The sequence below is a fragment of the Phodopus roborovskii genome, unplaced genomic scaffold (assembly GCF_943737965.1).
Source record: "Phodopus roborovskii unplaced genomic scaffold, PHOROB, whole genome shotgun sequence".
Classification (NCBI taxonomy): Eukaryota; Metazoa; Chordata; class Mammalia; order Rodentia; family Cricetidae; genus Phodopus; species Phodopus roborovskii.
In genome coordinates, this window is record NW_026125295.1 from 22,401,401 (window position 1) to 22,424,275 (window position 22,875).

A 22,875-nucleotide genomic window follows, 5' to 3' on the forward strand; every position below is an offset into this window, starting at 1 on the left:
AGCCTCACACTTGGCAGACTCTCCTGCCTCAGTCTCCTACTGCTTGGATCATGGTGCCTAGTAAACAGGAGGTGAAGGAGGATTGCAAGTTCCAGGCTATCCTGAGTTTCATAACTAAACTTTGTTTACAAAACTAAAGTAATATGACTTCAGTGAAGGAGAAGTTTTAGGCAGGATACCCACAACATTAGAGAACATTAGTCTATCTAATATTTTGAAAATTTGCCTGACATGGCAATAAAGTTTTTAAGAAAAGAATGTAAATGGAAGGGAGCTGGACAAAACAGATGGCAGACACATTGTATCCCTTACATAAAAGAGTTTCTGCAAGTATATTTTTAGAATACCAAATGGTGCTCTTAAATTTTTGGTGAAATATACAAATAGGATATTAAGAGGACAGGAAATAAAAATGGTGAACATTTTTCTGATCCCCAGCACTGAAAAAAAAAAGTTTAATCTTATCACAGACTCAACCAATTGCAAGTCAAAAATATTTTGTAAGGTCTGAGCAGTTGCTAGCATATCTGAAACCCTCAATATAATGTTCAGCACTACAAAACACATAATACAAATTCAGTATGCATAAATACATACCATAAATACATACACATATGTATTTATACATGTATATTTTTAATTGGACCGAATATATACTGATTCATTACTCCTGTCTCCCTAGTACATAAATAGACCTTGGCTAATTATATAGCAATTATATAGGTATTATAAATAATCTAGCAGTGATTAAGTATATGGAATTGGGCATGTAGGCTCTGTGCAAATGCAGGCACATTATATATGGAATATTAATGTCCTTAGTTTTTTTTTTAAGTGCTGGGGATTAAACCTAAGGCATCACACATGCTAGGCATATGAGCTACCATTGATTTAAACCTTCATCCCTCATCCTTAGGTTTCAATACCTACTGGGAATTGCTGGAACTGATTCTCCACAGACACCAAAGGGATGGTGACTATACATAAACAGAGTGACTTAAACTAGAGGAACGTATTCCCCCACGGTTCTGGATGCTACAAGTCCCAAATCAGTGTGTTGGCAAAGTTGATTGTTTCAGCTGAAGGGGAAGCCCTTCTGTTGGTTTTTCATCTTCGGCAGTCCTTGGTTTATAAAAGCATCATCTTCCCCTCTGCCTTCATCTGTGTTTGTGTGTACATATTCATGTTTGTGTCCATGCATGTGTCTGTATGTGTGTTGCACACATGTGTAGGTCATTTGCTTTCATTATAACATGCAAGTTGAGTAGAATTAGAGACCATTTGGACTGGTTAGAGTATTCATTTTAACTTGGTAAAAACACTCCAGAAACAAAGTCATAGTCTGAGGTTCTGCAAATTAGCACTTCAACATACAAATTTGGAGTGGAGGGCATAATTTAACCCATAACATAAAGACACAGAGGGAAACTGAAGGCAGAGGCAGAGTTTGGAGCTATGCAGTCAGGAAACACCAAGGACTGTTAGTCTTTGTCATAAGTTTCAGAGGGATTAGGGCTGGCCAGTACATTCATGTCAGACCATCAGCCTTTAGAACTATGAAAGAATGCTTTGCTTTCCTTCTTCTTTAGATCTTGTTTTGGGTCACTAAAGCCTGTGGTGATCTGTTACAGTACCTTTAAGAAACTAACCTGGCAGGTTCATGCTGAACAAAATGTATGTTTGGCATGCACCAGCACAGACAGCTACAGACAACTACAGAACAGCTGGAGTTGGGTTGGGAAAGGAAAGTACTCACGTCACAAGGAAACCATGTTTCCCAGGAGCCATATAGCATCTTGTGTTGCAGATACTAGCCCTGCTCACACTGGCTGACGAGAAATCATAAGTGGTACAAGGCATCCTTTATGTTCAGACCCGTTTTGTGACTTTTCCTGGAGACATGTGAACAAATATCTATCCACTCCAGGTAGTGTACAAGCACTGGCTAAAGAAACTCGTCCAGCTGTGACTAGTTTGGTGGGCAGGTTCCTTTATTTTACGGCTTGTGAGGAATTCCCCAGAGGAGTCCCCTTCCCGTCAAGCAATTGCTTACTGCTTATATAATCTCTGTGAAGGGGCTTCACAAGTCTTTCAGTTTTCTTCTGAGCTCTTCTAACTTTCCTGACAGTCTCATGAGCAACCTTCCCCCTTCCCTCCATAAGGAATGTTTAAATATGGAGCAGACAACATCATGCTAGGAAAAGTGGTCAGACTTCCTGGTGGGTACCCAAGGCTGTGCCCAGCCATGCAGAGCACAACATGGTGTGAAAACATGCCCATGGCTGCCAGGGACCTTTTATCCTTCCCATGGGGCCTAGACACAGCTGCTGCTGCTGCTGTAAGAGACACTCATCTGAACCTCCTGATTAAAAGCATTTGCTTCCCTCTGCCGTTGGCCCTTCAGGATTCCCTGTATTTTGTTTATACAAGGAGGCATGTAGATTTCAAAGTGTGAAGGCATCCAGATAGCTTTGGTACAGTCTCCCCTAGCACCCTTGCTCTTATGTTCTGTCATGCCCATTGGGATTCTTTAAAACAGTCCAGGTTTCCCTTAGCCTTTCTCTTTGACCCACTTTTGCCATTTCCCTGCCCTCTAGACACACACCTTGGGGCAACAGAAAAGGGGCAATTAGAGCAGAAAAGCTAAAAGGTAAAGAAAATCAAAGTTGTTAAGGCGAGTAACTGCATAAAAAAAGCCATGCCACTAAGTGCTGATGGCACAAGACTGTAGCCCAGGGTTTGAGAGGTCAGCAGAAGGATGACCATCAGTGCTGGCTTCCCTTTCTTGGGACACCTGCCTGGGGTGTGTCCATCTTAGAATGCAGCTTGTTCTCGTCTGTGATCTGCAGCTGAAGATGATTTTAAACTTCTGGTCCTGCTGCCTCTACCTCCCTAGTGCTGGAACTGCAAGGGAGCACCACCATACTGGAATTCAGCATTCCTTTTTAAGAATTAAAAATGCAGCCAGGCAGTGGTGGCACAGATGCTTAATCCTAGCACTCAGGAGGCAGAGGCAGGTGGATCTCTGTGAGTTTGAGGCCAGCCTGGTCTACAGAATGTGTTCCAGGACAGGCACTAAAGCTACACAGAGAAACCCTGTCTCAATAAATAAATAAAAATAAATAAATAAATAAAAATTAAAAATGCAATTGTGTTTTACCCACGTGTGTGTGAGAATATCAGATCTCTGGGAACTGGAGTTATGGGCAGTTGTGAGCTGCCATGTGGGTGCCAGGAATTGAACGCAGATCCTCTGGAAGAGCAGCCAGAGCTCTTAACCACTGAGCCATCTCTTCTGTCCCACAAGATGTTTTTTGAGACGAGACCCAATTATGAAGCCAAGGCTGGCATCCAACTCAAGCGCCTTCTGCTTAGCTTCCCAAGTGGAGATAACAAGTCTGCACCATGACAACTGCTGTATAAGATTTTTATTTGAGAACATTTTGACAATAAAGAATTTATTGACAAGTTATAGTGGCACACACTTAACAATAATGATGGTGCACACCTGTTATCCCAGCATGGAAAGCAGAGGTGGGAAGGCCTCAAGTTGGAAGTCAGGTCAGCTAACCTGCCTGTGTTACATGGCTAAACCCTATTTCACAGGGCTGGAGGGGGTGCTGCTATGGGCATACTGTTTGACATGAAAGTGAATAACTTGTGTGTACCCCTTAATTTTAAAATGTGGTACACTGCAGTACGAATGATAAAAACCCAGAGACAGATATTGGGGTTCAAGATGAAGATCAGAAAAACAAAGCACCCAAACCACCAGAAATCTCTTACCTCTACCAAGGCTAGGGCAATCCTGTCTTCAGTATGGCTGGAAACTAATTGCCTAAGACTGAATGCCAAATACTGAATGCCAGCTCTGAGACCCTTCCTGTCTTATACACATCTCTAGTGCTGGTTTTAAAGGTGTGAGCTCTGTTTCTCTTTTAGACTGATTCACTGTCATGTGGCCCTGTGTGGCCTTGAACTCACACAGATCCAACTGCTTCTGTTTCCTGAGTCCTGGGATTAAAGATGTGTTCCACCACTGCCTGGCCTCTATGGCTATGGCTAGCTTTGTATTCTGATCTCCAAGCAAGCTTTATTAGATTATAAGCAATATATTATCACAGTACACAAAAAATGCATCCATCACGTCAAATGGAATAGGAGATAGTTATTATAGAACCAAAGTGATAGTGGTCCTGAAACATAAATTTAGATTTCCCCAATGTGATACCAGTTCCATGAAATTTTTATAGTAGCATAACAAAGAAAGTCACAAATTCACACATTTTTTTTTTCAGTTACACTGATGGCAGCATCAGGAAGGTAGGTTATAGCAAAGATCTCCACCGTAGACCTTCAGTACTCGATGATGACACTCTTGGCCTTTGTGTTGAAGGAAAGTAGGTGATGCAAAGGCTTTCCCAAAGAATTTACCTTAAGTCACATGGAGGTAGTGGATAACTAGCTATTTAGGGAGCTAAGCTAGCTCAAGCTAACATTCCCCAATGATCCATGAGTTTTGAGGGGGTTGACAAGCTGTCCCATGTGGAGCTGAGCACTCAGAAATCACTTAATTCAGCACTGTGACCAGTTATGAGTAGCATTAACTGATGCCATAGTAGGAAGAAACTTCTCTGGCAAGGAAGGACAGCACCAATCTATGGGTATAAACACGCATACTTAGAAGGTAGTTTGACAGCTTGTTCTTTTAGCAAAGCAATAGGAGGATCACCCCTAAGGTCATGGGTTTTTGACCAGGTTTATGGTACCAGACACAAATTCCCTTTTGTGGAGCTGACCTCAAATCCAATCAGAAATTGATTGGTTATCCTCATAACTCTGTTGTGAGGCAAATTCCTCTTAGAGCAAAACCTTCCATCTTGGAGGGAAGGAGGCAAGCTTGTTAAGCATAGGATGTAACAAGGGAGGTGAAACAAGAGAACATTCTAAAAAGAGGTGAAACATTCCATTCTGCATGGAAGCTCACTAAACTTAGGAAGTGAACAACTCAAAGGCTTCAGGAAGTCCCTGAAGCAGATCAAGGAGGTGCACAAAGTCCCTCTCTCCCTAAGCATATATAAGCATTAAGGACTGCTGAGAAAAGCTCTCGTGTAACACAAATAATAAAAACACAGAAATAGATACTTGGGTTCAAGCTTCAAGCTGAAGATCAGAGAAGCAAAGCAGCCAGCCAGTAGCTCTTACCTCTACCAAGCTTAAATGGCAATCCTGTCCCCATGAATCCTCAGAGGCAAATCTGGAAACTAAATCTCAAATGAGACCCTTTGCCTCTTCCTTCTATACCTCCCCAGTGCTGGGATTAAAGGTGTGAGCTCTTTTATTCTTTTTTGCTGATTTACTTTTTGTAAAGTGGCCTGGGTGGCCTTGAACTCACAGAGATCCTACTGTGAGTGGTGTGTGCCACCACCAAGTGGCCTCAATGGCTAGCTAGTATGGCTGCTTGGGTGAAAGGTGTGTATCACCAGTGTCTGGTTCCATGGCTGTAGCTAGCTTTGCATTTTGATCTCCAGTGGCTTTACTAGATCATAAACAATATATCACCGCACTCTCAGACCAGGTGAGCCACCCAGAAGAGGCAGAGACCAGCTGTGCTTCCTGGAAGAGAGCCTTGGATGTCCGAGATGCCTGGAAGAGACTCTTCAACCTACTGAGCTGCCTGCAAGTTGTGCCATGAATACCTGGCTCCTGGCTTTCATGATTTGTCATCCATGTTGGGGTGGCTTTAGTGACACAGTTGCCTGAGTCATTTCTGATAAGTAATCCTTCACAGGACCCATATTCCTGTAAGTAACTACAATAAAACCTATTGGTTCACAAAGTTGGATGTTGGTGGTGTCCTTCCTAGGTCTGCTATTGGTTCCTTATCCAGGATTAGTAGAGTAGATGTTTGCTCATGTCTGTTCAGGAATAATGTCATACAACATACCTTCATGACACAATTGTACCATGGATACATCTAATCTGGCAGGCCACCTTTTAGCTTTGGCTTCATTTTATAGGAATGAATGCTGAGACCCACAGATAAGTAGCTTTCCCAAGGTCTAGGGCTTGTAAGTCGTAGGACTGCATCTAAAACCCAGTCAACTTGATCCATGTTAGTGCCCCAAAGGCAGACATCTCTTCCTCCTCCCAGTGGGACCACATTGAATTAATGTCTTCTCAAAATCCTGCCTAGAATAAGCATATACTGACTAAATGGATAGTGTTATGGACCAACAGTTGGATGAAGGGGATTGGACAGCTGTGGAGGATAGTATAGAGCAGATCAGAGAGTCATCTAAACTTAGCTACCTGGACTTTGAAACCCACTCAATGGTCTCAAAATGCTGAGAGTAAGTGATGGTTAAATAATCAGCCATACGTGGGGCATCTATAGAGCCCCCTCTGGTATAGGAACATTACAGGAATGCTGTGGAATATTAGTTAAGATGTGTTACATTTGTTTATGCTGTGGAATATTTGTTTATTGATGCAAAGATGTGTTGCAATCTTTTATGTTGCATTTAACTCTGTAAAGCTGTGTTACTTTGTCTGCCTAGAACACCTGATTAGGTTAATAAGACCAGGACAGCCAATAGCTAGGCAGCAGAGAGAAATAGGCAGGGCTGGCAGGCAGAAAGAATATATAGGAGGAAAAACCTACGCTCAAGAAAAGAGGATGATCAAGAAAGGAGAGGACACCAGGGCCACACAGCCAGCCATGGAGTAAGAAGGAAAGAAAAACAGAATAAAGAAAGGTAAAAATTCCAGAGACAAAATGTAGCTAAAGATAAACTGGACAATTTAAGTTTGAAAAGCTGGCTAGAAACAAGACAAGCTAAGGCTGGGCATTCAGAAGTCTCTGTGTATTTATTTGGGAGGTGGGTGGCAGGCCCCCAAAGAGAAAAAACAAACAAATAAATAAAAAACCAACTACACAGGAACATCACAGAAGAGAGGACAGAAAGAATACGAGAAGTGAGGATGGTGTGGAAACCATGTAGAACACTGCCTTCCACAAATGCCAGGCCACAGACCTCCTGAGCTCACAGCTATTGCTACTTACATAAGACCAGCACACAATCTGCCTGTCAGCACCCTTTTGGAAGCCCCCCAACTACCATGGGAATTTATAGGCAGCTAACGGTTACTGAGGGAGGGAGATTTCTTCAGCAATGTAGCTATTGGTAAGATGCCCCAGCTTCTCCTGTAATTAACATCTCCCTCAGGCTACTGTAAGGAACTCCAGTGAAGTTCACTGACACACACACACACACACACACACACACACACACACACACGAGTTGCCCTCTGAACTTTCACTGTGGCAGACATGTATGTCCCTCCCTGCCCCCCCAAATAAATGTCATAATTTTTAAAGCTTACTAAATTTAACATATATACAATCTCCCCACCCCCATGCGCTTACCTTCAAAGTTGCTTGGCTGACCTCTCTCTTTCCTGTGAGGATGTGCTATTGTACCCGTGTCATCAGAGAGGACCTCCTGACCATCAAGTACAGATCAAGGCTCTGTGCTCACAGGGCTCTCCTGCTTGCCTTCATCCCTGCCCCACTTCGATGTTCTCAGTGACATCCGTGCACTCTTGACACGCGTTTGCTATATCTGTTTATTTATTACTGCCTCCCCTGAAGTTGAGTAGACGCTTCACAAAGGCAGGGGACTGCGCTTTATTTTGTAGTTCGCTGACATCCCCTGCCTGGGACAGACAGCCTGGCATTTTATAGCTACTCAATTGGTACCCACCTGTCCCCTCGCAACGCCCTCTGGCGGACACCGTCCTGAGTCACACAGGTGGCTCCTCTGCGCAGGCGCTGGACACCATAGGAATTCCTGCTGTTTCATAGGGACTTTCGGAGGTTTTTGCTTTCCAGGAGAGGCGAAGAGGGTGAAGTACTGGAGAGGGCGGGAAGCAAGGTGAAGCCGGTAGGGACCGGAGAAGAAGGTGGGGTTCCTGCGCCTTCTCCCTCGGCGTCACTTGGAAGACAGATTTTTCAAGGGCGAAGACAGTTTATTTTCGGAGGGTTTTAGTTCTCCCCAGACCCCACCTCAACCTTCTTCCCCTCCTCCTCTTTCCAGGTACTTTGTGATCCGGTGTTTTCCCCACACACACCGACCCCCCCCTCCCCCCGCAGGATGCTTGGGCTTTGCAGCTACATTGAGCAGCTAAGACCTGCATCCAGCATCTTTTTGATTGCAGGCATTAGGCGATGCTCTCCGGCGGTGGGTGGTTTATTTCCTCTGTTTAGTCGGTTATGTTTTGTCCTAGCCGCTAATGTTTCAGTAATAAAATATTTATGCACTCCTTATTTTCCTTATTTCACAATACAAAACTGTTTATTTGTTTCTAATAATTTAAAGGCCGACTGTCAGTTCAGCAATTCTGATAAAAGGCTCCACAGTGTGGAGCTGGCATTCAAAGAGCTGGAGCTCGGTGTCACAGGGCTCGTTCAGACACCCTGTACAAAGAGGGAGAGCAAATCTCAGTGGCCAAGCCAAGGTTCTCCCACTCCCGTGAGCTTCAGACCATTGTTTAGTGTGGCAATTCTCATTTTTAGACTTTTTAAACCCTTGAAATATTGGGGAGACAACATAGACATGTCTGTTGGTGTAGCTGAACATGATGTTAGCAAAGATAGATTATATTGGCAGTTCAGAAAACAAGGCACTTCGCTTATTTACTTATTTTTAGGCAGGGACTTATATGCGCAATTTGGCCCTGATTTTATTATGTGGCCAAGGATGACCTTGAGCTTTGATCTTTCTTCTGCCTTCATCTTCTGAGTGGCCTTCATCTTCTGACATTGTGGCATGTGCCACTACACTCAGCTAACAAGGGACATTTTAAACCCAAGAATTTCCAAATGGGATTCCCCCAACCCCAATATACCAATACTGGGTGGAATAGGCAAAGGCTAGCAGGAGCCCTGATGGGCTTCTGGGTCCCTCCTGGTTCCCTTTACAGGGGTGGCTGTCTTGAGTTCTCAGGGACTCAACAGTCGAGAGGGCCATCCTCTCGAAGACAGATGATTTCACTGAACAAACTTGGTGTTTCGCCTGTACTGTGTGTGGACTCTGGGATCTTCTGGATACATTGTGCCATCACACTCCCTGTGTTGGTACATGAGTCTCACTATCTTACTTAGTGACTAGCTGACTAAACACAGAGATCTCCTCAGACCTGGCTGCTGGCTGCCAGGCACTCAGTAGGGAGTTTGCCAATGAATTAAACCCCAACCTCTTTTCTCTTTTTGCCTCTCCTATTAGGTAACTAAGGAAATATTTGCTGTACACTGCTTCAAAGAGAGAGGAAATGACTGGAAGAGGAAATAGTTTCCCCTAAAGGCTGTTTTATAGTAACTTGATTTCCTCTGCCTTGTATCTTGGACTTGGCAGTCTACGCTGTGCAGAGGGAAGGTGCCCATGCCCTTTACAGTCCTAGTTTCTCAGCCAGCTTGCTGCACATTAGAACCACCTAATTGAGGTGAAACTGATGGTATTCAGGGACCTACCACTGATGAAGTCATCCAGAATCTCCAAGTGTGGAGTCTGGGTACCAAGGTGTGTCTTATCGATCCCCGATGTTCCTGGTGACTCTAATGTGTGTCAGTGACTGAGACATTGGGTCTAGAAGCACCTTTTGTGTTCTAGTAAAGTAGGAGGGAGTTGTGAGGCAGAGGGAGGGATCTGTGGATGAGGGAAGGCTGGAATCCCACAAGTCCTTGGTTTTGTCTTCTATAAAATGGAGAGTGCAATGTCTGCCCACACTCTTTTTTTTGTTTGTTTGTTTTTTGTTTTGTTTTGTTTTTTGCTATTGTTGTTGTACCTGGCACAAAGTGTGTGCTTCTGATAGAGGACCAGGCTTTGTTTTATTTTTCTGAGACAGTTTTTCTTCTAATCCAGGCTGGCCTTCAAGCTTACTATGTAGCCAGGATGACTTTAACTGCTTATTCTCCGGTATTGGATTCCTGAATGCTGGGATTACAGACCTGTGTGAACACACCCAGTTTATCACACATGGTAAACCAGCACTCATTTAAGTGAGAGACATTCCCTAGCCTTGTTTTTAGTTGTTTAGGGTAGAATCTCACTGTAACTATCTACTGTCCTCCCATCAAATCCTAGTTGTGATGGACAGGTTTCTATCAATTTAGCTGTGCTAAGCCTGGGGAAATTTGTGTAACAAATTTGTGTAACACCCTCCCCGCACACGTGTGTGTGTGTGTGTGTGTGTGTGTGTGTGTGTGTGTGTGCCACTGTCTACAGTATTGATTGCTAAGGTTAAATGGAGAGTGAGGAGAGGGACACTGACATCTAGTGGCAAAGGCTAGAAATGCTGCTGCATCATAGAGGACAGCTCCTCACAACCCATGCCCTTAGTGGTCTGGAGAACCACTCATGCAGCACCTGCCCAAGCATCCTGAAGGATGGAGTGTGTGGCTATGGGTCACAGGCATTCTGGCTAGAGGTGAGAGTCATAATCCCAGATGCTCTGGGCTGGAAAGTCTTTCAGCCATTGCACAGGAATGGTGTGATCCAAGAAGCAGGACAGTGCCACCAATGGGCTTGTTAGACAAGCAAGAGATATAGCCCCCAAAGAATTCTTTTCCTGGGGTTTGAACCTAAGAAATTTTATGAGATGAGCGAATGTTACTCAGTGGTAGACCTACTTGTCTAGCATGTTCCAAGCCCTGAGTCTGATACTGAAAAGATAATCAGCCCTGCAGGGTGTGGTAAATCATGTTTATAATCCAAGCACTCAGAAGACAGATGCAGGAGGATCTTAAGTTCCAAGCCAGCCTGATTGATATATAACTAGTTCTACTTAGTAAGAAGTGATCTCACCCACATTCCCCTGACCTTGCTCCAACAATAAAGCTGAGCATAATGTGGTGATGCAAGCCAACCACTTGGGATGCCGAAGCAGGAGTGTTGCTTGTTCAGGCATCAAGGCCAGCCTGAGCAACAAAGCAAGAACCCATCCCACCACCCCAAATCCCAGAAAGGCTGTCAATTTGCAGAGAGGGTGGAGATTGGAGGGTCATTGGAGGCCACTTGTACATCAGCTCCAAGAGGGAGCAAGAAGTTGATCCAGCAGACTATGGTGAATATAAGAAAAGCAGCAAACTGCCCAGGAGGGAGGGCCAGCCAGACCACAGAGAAACCCCTGGTACCATTGGTATCCAGTCTCAAGACCACACAATGAGATCCCTTTTCTTTTCTCAGAGAAACTTCATGGTCCAAACCATACTAATTTAAAAATTTGCATTTAATTGACTTACTCCAACAACTAGCATATTAAAAAGTGTTTAAAGATACATATAAATATTCCAAGTGAGGGAAAGAAAATTTCAAATTCCTTAACTTATAGTTCACATACATTAGTTATTTTCTGAGACAGGGTCTCAAGGTCCTCACTCAAGATTAGAGTGTTTCTTTGGAGGGCATTGGTTTTTGTACAGGGATTTTAGTAACTCAAATGCTACAGTAATCTGGCATCTACTCTAACTTACCTCACTGAGCCCAAGCCAGCATGCCCCCACACCTCCCCTTGGTTCATTTAAGAACCAGTATACTGTTCAGCCAGCACACTGAGGGCTTCTGGAAATGTGGTACAGACTCCTCAGAGAAATCCTGGGAGAGATGGTTCCTCAGGCCCTGCCGCTGGATATTTTAAATAGGAGTGGTATACTTGCTGCAGTTTCAGAAGGTGGTTAAGTAGCACAGCTAACTAGTAGGTCTCTTAGCTCCTGTATCTGTAAGCTAGAGCTACTGATCTCTGAGTCTTTTGTGTGTGGGGGGGGGTAGGGAGAGACATAGAAAGATAGAGAGAATTGCTTTCATCATTTAAGTGACAGATGCAAAGATATGGCAGGCTATTAATCACAACTCCATCAATGTATCCAGAATCGGAAGAGATTTAGGAGTCCTATGTACAGGGTAATTCTACTCTGAAGCATACAGAGGAAATCACATGCTTGTGCAATCAGTTTCTTCCCTGCTGTTGTTATTTCCAAGCTGGGGACCCTGACAAGTTGTTTCATTTTTTTTTTATCAATCTTCCTTTTCTTTGTAAGTTGGAAGAAACAAAAATATAGGTTTGGGGAATTCAGCAAGATAATGTATTGTGGCTGGAACACACCAGGGACACAATACAAACTAGCTATGATGGTTATTATCCACATAAAAGAAACAGGGACTCTGCTTTAGTCATATTACAATTGTGGAGCGCAAAAAAGGCAGCGTGAAATACAAAGCAAAACGAGACACATTAAACAGCCAAACTGTAGGAGTAATGCTAACACGTGTTGTCAGAGTCGAGGAAAGAAAACCTTAATGAGCAAAAGAGGGATTGAAACCCTGGCTGATTTTTACACTTTTGTAAGGTTCTGAATTTTTCAAATTCCCTACCAAAAAAATACTGCCTGCACAATCACATATAACTCAAAACCAAACCAAAACAAAACCAAAAAACACTATGAACTTCTTAACAAGTAATTTAAGGAAAAGAAGCAATCAAAGTTTCTACCACCACATTTTCTTTTTACAACAGTAGAAAACTTGGTAGCCTCCTTAGTGGGGGGACTAAGTAAATCCGCTTGCATCTGCATTGTTGAACAGTCTGCAGTTGTTAAATGGTTAAGAACTATGTAGCAGCTTGGAAAATGGATACATTAACGGCTTTGTTAGCGGTCAGACTTAAGAAGATTGTTGGATTCCCATCCTATTTATAAGTTGCCATGATTTACTACAATATTGTTTTGTAATAAAAAGTTAATGAAATCAAAGAAAATAAGTGTAAAATTCGATCAGAACATGTGTGGCTTTGGGGGTCTAGTCTTTTCTCTTGTGGTTGTAGCTGAAGAATTAATTAGCTGCTTCTTCCATCCCAGGCAGGTCCCCAAGGCAGACCGTTGGCTCTCTAGAAATCAGACTGTGGAAGTCACAGCTCTTTGGTTTGACCCAAACCAAGTGGTAACTCACTGGCTTCACAGTGGGTTCTAGAGCTGTCCCCATGTCTACCAGGGATGTTAAGGCAGGGTACTGGGTGTTTGACACTTTTCGTGGATGCCGCTCAAGGAGATTAACTGGTCTATGGCTGTGTGGTGGCCCCAACTTTTGGGTGCAAGTGAAAGAGATTAACTTTTCTCTCTCGATTTAGGGGCGCCTGCCATCCCTTCCTCCTTAAGTGCCACTTCCGGCCGCCCAGAACTAAAGCCAAGAGGCCTGTGAACTCCATACAAGGGACAGGTGCCTATGATGCCCTTTGGGGAACAGCGTCTGGTCAGAAGGGAGCGGCGACAGTGGGCTCTGTGCCACAGTGCTCCAGCGACCCATTTCCTCTCCCCTGTGGGGCCATCTGTAACCCGGCAGGGAGGGGAGGGTCCTGGGTGTCGCTGTGCAGAGGCGGGTCAGCTGCGTCCAGTTAGCGGGGACAGGCTCTGCACGGAGTCAGCGCCTAATGGGGACCATGCTGGGCCTAATGGGAAGCAGCCGGCTCGCAGCAGCCAAGCCCCTTCCCACGGGGCCCGAGAGCGGCCGAGATAAAACGCACGAGCCGCGAGAGGAGCTTTGATTCCAATACGAAACAAATTATTCCTCCCGGAATGGAACAAAATCAGTCAGGGCGGAATCTCACGGCCATCATTCCTCTCTGCCAGCCTCCGCTGGCGGCCCAGGGCCTGACGACCCGCAATTCTGGGCAGGCACGCTGCTCTCAGAGCTAGAGCAGACCAGAGTGACCCTAAGTCACCTTCAGACCAGTGGTCTTCAAGCTTGGGCAAAGGCTCCTCAGAGGGGCCAGGTGAAGTTTGACGTGCCACCCTTCGAGTTTCTGGTTTCAAAGGTGCAATGACGGTGGAGCCCTCCAGGTAATTGGGGCTATGTACCACTTCGAGAGCCATTTGAAAGGTGGGAACAGGTGAGCAACTTGGCCTTTGAGTTCGCCTCTCTCCCCACTCCCCATATTCAGATGGATGAGTTCCAGGGAGTTCTACAATCGGTTATTTGTTCAATACCCCCCCACATACCCCCACGCCCACCCCCCCCCATGCTCATACACATACACATACACAAGGGCTCACCAATGGTTAGGTTAAATAAACACTCCTTGTATCATGGCTCCCTGATAAAGATTGAACCCAATGAGACTTGTCCCTGCAGCTTGTGCTGGTGTGTGAGCAACTGCCAAACCCCTTTGAAAGCAAAGGAACAAACTAGGTAAGACATTCAGGCAACCCCTCCCCCGATGTTTTTGCTCCAGTTGTACAGTGGCTAGAGAAGGTTCCTGGCCCTGTGTTACCCTGCCTAGGCCACAAGGAAATCCAGGCAAGAACAGTTTGGGGACAAGGCAGGAAGAGGAGGGGGGCTGGCAGCTAGCTGGAGTGACAAATTGGAGCTATGCCTGAATCCTTAGAACCTGCTCAGGTTTCCAAAAGCTTGGCTATAGGCCTGAGCTGTAGGTTCTCTGGGATAGAGCCCCTTTCTGCATTCCCCATAACTCTCCTCCTTGCTCTTTTTACCCTCTCCCTTGAGTAGGAGAAAGAGCTGGTGGTTGAGAAAAAGATGATCCCTTTCATATACACCTTAGGGACCATGCAAAGCTAAGCCCAGAGTAGTAGCTCAGGCACCTCTGCCTCGACAACTCTCTGGGGTGATACTTTTCTTTTAATATTAGACCCATGCACCTAGACATTTTTGACATATCTGTGGGTTGATTGACTGCTCAGGGAAAACTACCAGAGTGGAAACAAAACACTGACCGGGCAGGTTTGGATCTTTGTTTCCCAGCTTGAGTGAGGGCTAGGCTTTTCTATGACCTAAAGGCAGCGAGATGGGTTAGAAACTCTCATGTGAGCATCCTGAAGTTTGGGGATGGTGGATGGAGGCAGGGCAAGGTCAGGACTGTCCAGGTTGGAGAGTTTTGAGACTGCCTTGACCAAAGATCCCAGAAAAGGACAATGGAATATTATGTCTGGGATCTCCACAAAAGCAAGTTTCTTTAGGAATTTGAGATTTGGAAACTATCAAATGTGAATAATCATGACATTTGAAATTTAGATTAAGATGTTTGTCTCTAAATGAAAATAAGCTGTGTAAAAACATTATAAAATATATATTTTATTTTTTAGGTGTATATGCCTGGTACACAAGTGGACCAGAAGAGGGTGTTAGGTCCCCAGAAACTGGCGTTATAGATGATTGTGAGCTGCCAAGTGGGTGCTGGGACTCAAACCTGGATCCTCTGGAAGAGCAACAAATGCTCTTGATCCCTGAGCCATCTCTCCAGCCCCCAAATACCACCTTTTAACATTTTTCCTCTTAATTTTGGTTACTTTGAGTCTATGGTATCAGGGAATGGCTAAATTGGCGTGTTCTGTATCTGGTTTTTGCCACAGGTCTGTATTGGAATCAGCACAGTTAGTTAAAACACCCCAAGTGTCTTGGCCATATCCTGCATAAGGAACATGGGTTGCCCAGCTTTTTTTTCTCCCCAAGACAGGGTTTCTCTGTATTATTTTGGGGCCTGTCCTGGAATTATCTCTGTAGACCAGGCTGACCTCAAACTCACAGAGATCCACTTGCCTCTGCCTCCCGAGTGCTGGGATTAAAGGCATGGGCCATCAACTCCCAGCAAGAGTGTCTTTTTTTTTTTTTTAAGCCACTTAGACACTTTTAGACATCAGTTAGGATCAGAAACTCTTGAGCAAGTATGTTGGCTTCTTTCTTATTGCTGTGATAAGACTCCATGATCAAGGCAACTTATGAAATGAAAGTGTTTAATTGGGCTTATGGTTCCAGAGGGTTAGAGTCTGTGATGTTGGAGTAAAGGCATGGTGATGGTGGCTGGAAACAGCAGCTGATCTATAAGCAGGAGGCAGATGAGAGACCCCGGGGCTTTTGAAACCTCAAAGCTCACTCCCAGTGACTTACCTCCTCCAACAAAGCCAGCATCCTAATCCACCTACTGGGGACCAAGTGTTCAAACATATGGGCTTATGAGGGCCATTCTCATTCAAACCATCACAGAAAGTAATTGGTTAGATTGGATCCAGACTAATTATAATAAGAGGTTAGGGGGTGTCTGCTTGCCTGCTTCCTAATGAGTGCTAACTGATCTCTATCTTCTGGAAGGGCTCGCTCATAATCAGACTCTTTTCCTCAACAACAGTTCTAGCTAACAGGACCCTGAACCTGCTTGGCCAATCATGTAGTGCAGTGCCTCTTACAACAATGCTCAAGAAACTGAGGTACAAAGATGCCATGAAGTTAAGACTAAAGTGGCCATGAAGCAAGTTTCAGGCTTACAAAGTGGGACTTTTTCTTCTATCTGTCTGTTTATCTATCCGTCTGTCTATCTATCTATCTATTTGCTTATATATCTGCTTAGAAACCTTTCTCTGTGAGATTTTCTTTTTGTGGTGTGTGTGCGTGTGTGTATGCAAATTTGAGGTTATAGAATTAGACTGATTGGATTAAAATGGGTTTTTCTGTTTTATTTTGAAGACAAGGTCTTGCCAAGGGAGCTTTCTCTGTCTTGACACAGCCCAGACTGGCCCAAACGCATAGTTTCTCCTGCCTGAGTTTGTTGTGTGCTGAGATTATAATATATCACCAAGCTTGGGTCTAAGTTAAAGTTTTTTAAAGGCCCAAGTGGAGGCTCTTGGGAGGCAAGAGGCATCTAGACCTCTAAGTTTGAGAGTGATCTCATTTACACAGTAGATTCCAGGTCAGCCAAGACTACACAGTGAAATCCTGTCTCAAAACAAACAAACAAAATAATTAAATTATTTTTGAGTTTTTTTTCTAGTGGTGTTCTAGCCATCTTATCCTTTATGGCAGATAAGTTTTGGGAGGCGTTTTGTATGGCAGACCAATGAAGGCCTACTTTTATTGTGGACATAAAAAACGGAACCCAATGAAGCTCAATCTTGCTGGAATACATAGGACATAAATTCAAGCTAAATGGGACTTTCTAGCCTGACTACTGGTGAAATGAATCAGGTCAGTTGCCTTCTGAGCTCTAGCGATGAAAGCAAACTCTCAAACTCTCTCTCTCTCTCTCTCTCTCTCTCTCTCTCTCTCTCTGTGTGTGTGTGTGTGTGTGTGTGTGTGTGTAGTCACAAATGTAGTTTTTATTTTAGAAACAACAATATAATTTCTGACCCAACAATAGCCGGATCCATGTGAATGAAGGGTTTGCATATTTTCCTGTTTTAACAACCCAAACCTGGGCCTGATTGTCAGTAGGTCATGAGCAGCCCAAACAGAGTGCTGGAAACAACTGCCTGAGCCCTGAGAACCTACACCCGGCTTTGTGCCAGAATTTGGGCTTGTATTTAACAGTAGTGATGAGGTCAGGAGTTGAGGGAGAGGGCAATTGCAGTGATCTCAAAGCCCATAGCTACTGCCAGAAGCAATAGTCAAGGCTGTTATGGCGACAGAAGCAGGAGGAGTGGTATATACCACATGTTGGAGCTTTCTTTGTATGGGGGCCAGGCTGAGGGTGGAACTATTCACTCGATGGAGAAGGCATTATTATTGGAATTTTTTGAGGGTCCGGTGAATGCATGTTAGACCCCTACCCTTATAAGACATTGCACAAACTCAAGTCACTAATACTGCTTTGTTTTCAGTTTGTCTGGCTTTGGTCCTAGAAGTAGCATAGAATGGCTGTTCAACTGCAGTACTCATTCCTGATGGTTTTCAAGATACTCTTCCCATCAGTCCAGCTCTCTGGGTCTCCAGCAGAGGGAGGTAGCTGAGCTGTCAGAAGGGTCTAGAAAGTTCTCTTCTAATCCAGAGCAAGACAGTCACAAATTTGTGGGTGGATTCTTTGTGTCCTGAGAATAGGACCCCATCTCTCTTTACTAGATTATTAAAAGAGTATTTAATGATTAACTACTAATTGTGTATTGAATGACCCAAGGAGTGTGGCTAAGGAAATATTCTTGGATGGGAAACAGAATTGGTGGTTCATCCATTGGATGGGTTTTTAAACAGTCATTGTGCATTTTTTTCCAAACAAGATCTGGAGAAATCCATACAGGCAGAGTTTAAGACAAGCAGGATACATAACTGAATTCTTATTTGGGAGCTGAGGCAGAAGGAAGCCAGCCTGGGCTACATATATACCAAGACCCTGTAAATTCTATGGAAATTACTAGGGAAATGTTTTTATTTGTATTGCAACATATGAATAAATGACAAGAGAAATGTTACCAAGATATTAGCCATCATCAGAGGATGGCTGAGATTACTGAAATTTTGGAGGTGTGTGTGGGGTGGGGGCTGAGAGACAGAGAGAGGAGAGAAGGGGGAGAGACAGAGACTACAAGAAAGAGACATATATATGCAAAGATATAAGAGAGAATCTCAATATTTGAATTTTCCTATTTTCACTCTGAGTTACTTTTGAAACTAGAGGGAAAGGTAAAAATGGGAGTAGTTCTGCTGGAAACGCACAGGTGTGGTCACTGACTCTACCACAGCAGCGTGGATTGCAGTTGGTGGGACATTCTCCACCTCACTGCTAAAGTCTTTCCAGAGCCAGTATGAGACATCTGAAATCGGTTCTGTCAGCAAACCCGGAGGAAGGCCTGTGGTGTACGGCAGAGAGGGAAGCCCTTCCTGACACTGCAGTGCTGCCCATTTGTTGTGGGAGACAAATGCATTTCAGGAATTAGGAGGCCCCTAGAGCCCAGGCAATGTCCAAGTGGCCTTAAGAGTACACCGGAGGCAGGCTTTTGGGGCGCGGATCAGGATGCCTGAACGTGGCTGTAAGGCCTGAGCATAGCCTGGGGCTCTCCCTGCAGTTCCTTGAGTCGGCCAGTGGCCTGCAGCTAAGGGTCTGGCGGGTGCTGCCGGCTTTCCCACGCGTGGGCTGGCCTTGGGGAGGCTGATCGTTCCCGGGTCCGCGGAAGCCTTACTGCAGCAGAGCAGCCAGTGCAGAGCTGCAGTTGACTTTGAAGCTTCTAGTCTGACCACCTGCAGTCTCCGGCAACCGAGGCCGGCTAGTATAAGTGGCTGGTGCGGACGGAGGGTTCGGTAACTGAGGTGCCACACTCATTTTGGAGGTAGAGTGACAGTAGGGATGCCTTTTTCTGCCCTCTTCTATGGCTGCAGTTCCTGAGTGGCAAAGAAGGCGGCGGTGAAGTCGTTTGGTGCCAGCAGAGGGCAGCCTGTAGGCCAAACGACGACCTTGCCTAACTTAGGGCTCAGTTCCAACGACCCGACTTCTGCAGAGAAGTGGCCTTGGAGCTCCAAGAGCAGCAGCAACCTCTGTCGGAAAAGCCAGACATTGAGGCTCAAGGGCACCCTGCAAGATGCAGTTCAGCTACAGTCCTGGGACAACTCTGCCACAATGAGGGCTTGAAGAGAAGGGGACTGATTGCCTTAGGAAAGAAAGCAAAGGTTCTGCACCCAGGAAACGTATCCTCCCCCCCCCCCCCCGCTGGCACCGGTGCAATAGAATCCAAGCGTGTGGAAACCTAATGAAGTTAGTGAACGCTAGGGAAAACTTCGCCTCCTTGGCAAGGGAATTAAGAGGCTAACAGTGGGGTAGCTCTGGGAGCAGAGGGACCTACTTAGGGGAACCAGACAAGCCTAACTAGAGATTTCAGGTTTTCCCTGGCCATTTTCTGGGTGTTGAGCTAAAGGAACTCACTACTCTGCTCTAGTGACTGCTGCTGTGAAGTGGGCGTGGTCAGCTCTGGGTCTTAAGTTAGGGATTCCTGACTGCAGGAGCTAAATGAATTCAGGGTTCTTTGCTGCTCTGGCTTTGGCTCAGCGCAGCACTGCTAGGTTTGACTCTGGAGGAAATGATCCCTTCTCCGTGCCTGAGTTGCTGCCCCAGAAACCGTTGGCAGAAGGTCAGGCCACTGCCTAAGAGCGCCAGGGAGCGCCCTACCAGCTTTCCGACCAGCCTGGAACTCTTTTGTAATGACCACCTGGGTCACCAGATCTGGAAATGATCGTTTGCAAAGGAATGAAAAACAAAACAAACAAACAAACAAAAAAACCCACCAAAAAATCCGTGCTTGCTGTGGTGGGTCTCCCAGGAAGCCTACCAAAGGGTCCAGAGGGCCTGCCTAAGTGGGATCCCTTGAAAACACACACACACACACACACACACACACACACACACACACACACCAAACAAACAAAAGAAAAGCCCACTTTGGCTTTGGGCAGCCGCCAGAATCCCCAGAGCCTTGGGTAGTTTTCATCTCTCACAGATTGGTTGTAAACTGGCCCTATTTGATTGCTCTTGGATCTTTTCTCCTTCTGTAAAATTGGAGAGGAGAGCATTTTCCAGGGTTGTTGTGAAAGTTATGTTTGAAAATTGTAGAAGCCGAAATGTAAGTCATCATTATGACTCAAGAGTAGCCAGGCTTGTTTAGGACCTCTGTTTTGGAGGCTAGACAACAGGATAGATGCTAAAATCACTCGTGCACACACTCATCTGTGTCTGCGTCCTTGCTTTAAAGGCACATGTCTGTCTCTATGAAAACATGACAAACACATGGACAAGGATGCTCGAACAAGGACCCAGATACAGGGCATCCTCCTACAGTCAATCGCATGCACACTGCACTTAGCAGGCTAACTGAAGTTCTATGTTTGAAGGCAGGGTGTATACATTGTTCAGCAGACCTATTTCTCCCTAGCTAGGTCAATGGCTCTGGGGAAGTAGGGTCTCCTGTGTGGCTCTGGGGTGCGGAAAAGGCCGGATCCGGGTCTGTAGGTCAGCGCGACTTGGCGCCACCCGGTTCCTTTATCTCTCATCTGCCGGAGGTGGGCAGCTCCAGTTTCACTGGGGACAGAGCCCCCAGAGCTGGTTAATGGGGGTAGGGAGCTGGAGAAGGAGGTGGTAGAGGGTGTCCTGGGTCTTACTTCTTGAGTCTGTCGACCTCTCCAGGTATAACCGTCCTGGATAAAATACTATTCAGCTTAGGGACAATTTCATGGGGCCACCATAGCACAAATCTCCTTGGAGGAAGTAGAACTAATTTGACTCTAGGGTCCGTCGGGCTGAGGAATCTCAGGACACACTGCAATGCTTGAATGAGCAGTGATGTTGATGGCCTCAGGATAACTCCGCATTTCCACACCAGCCCATAGCTTGGCTCTGCTGTCTGTTCCTTCAAAGGAGTTGGGAACATCAGGGCACTCAGGTGTGACTAGGGTACCCTGGGGAGCCCAAGGCCATTGTCACAAAGGTTCCTCAAGACGACTTAAGTTCTGCAAAGACCCAGCTTTCTGAATCACAGGGGTAGATAACCTCAGCTCATAGCCTCTCTCCTGCCTTCTCTGCAGAGGGTTCGTGAGTGAGGACAGGAGATGCTGTCTAGACCATTTGAAATTCAGCAGTGGGGAACAAAACACAAAACAAAACCAGCAAGCACATAGTTATGGCAGCACAGATACCAGACAGAATAGGACAGGGACAACCAAACCTAGTAAAGGCTGCCAAGACTCAACACTATTCCTCCTTTGAGAAGCAAGTCCACAGGGAGTGCAGCTCTTCCCTGTCTAAGTCTCTAAATAGAAAATAAAAGTGCTTGTTGAGAACGGGAACCGGCAGAAATCTCTCAGGGAAAACGCAGTTTGGGAACCCAGGCAGGCTGTGGCTCCTGTTCCATAGACCCACGAGGTCAGCGGGTTGGAACTGTCAACTCTCCATGCCGAGTTGAAAGGGGCCATCGGACGACCTGCTGCCCCTTCCCCCGGGATTCCACAGGGCCCTGACCCGGCCTTTATCTCAGCACGGTCAGCAGTCGCGGGGGCTTCAGGAAAGAGGACAAAGGCCCCGTGTCACCACGGGCGGGGGCCGGTTTCCTGATTCTCTGCTCACTCTAACAGCCATTAGTGGTAGTTGGGAAAGATTTTTCAAAAATACGTGGAGAATTTCCTTTTCTTTTTTTTTCCTCTTCTGGGAGCAAACGACAAAAAAGTTAAAAGGCCAATCCTCCTTCACCGTCGTCCACAGGGACGAAAGTTCCTGGGACCCCGCTCTTTCCTTTTGTTTGCTTGCCCAATGTTCCTTTTACACAGATGAGAATCCAGAGAAAGGCTTGCGTTGTTTGATGTGCTAGCAGTCTTACCAAAGACAGCTAATCAGGCTGAGGTCTCAGTTGGGTCTCCCTCCCTGCCTGGGGTCGGATTGCTACAGCCCCTCTGCGGTCCCAGGACTCCTACCCTTGCCTTACAGTGCTCAGACCCTGCCTGCCTAATCATTTCACTCCTCCATCCCCAAAGTCTGTGTAGGGCTAGCTGGAGAGTTTCAGCCCAAGCCAGAGGGGCTGGGCTTGCTGGCTGCCCACAAGAGGGTGCACGCGTCCCTGGAGGCCTAGGACCTGTCCCCCACCCATCCCCCCAGCAGCTGGCCCCGCACTACCTCGCCTCCGCCTCCCCTCCGCAGCAGCCCAGAGTCTTCCACCCACTCTCAGTTCAGCCCCATCCTGCTCCTGTCCCCCCTTCCCCGTTTTTACCCAAAGGCCTAGGGAGCCTCACCCACAGGACAACACCCTCCCCATCGCCCACAGAGAGTGGCCGCCTTCTGCTGTTCTGACGAGGGTAAAGAAAAACCCAAACATTCCTGCATCAGTGAGGAGGGTGACCTATGGGGAAAGCATCTTAGAGAAAACCTCGACTATCAGAGAAAATAGCCTTGAAAGAAGCAATAGGGAGGTTTCCAGGGCGAGTCCAAGAGTTTATCATCTGTGCCCTCAGGGAGCAAGTGTTCAGTGCCATCCATGCCTCATCCCTGATGTCAATGGACTGAGCAAGGCAGACAAAATTAGCTGTACCCTGGTAGGTGCTCATTTCTCTGGGTTCCTGGGGTGCCCGGTGG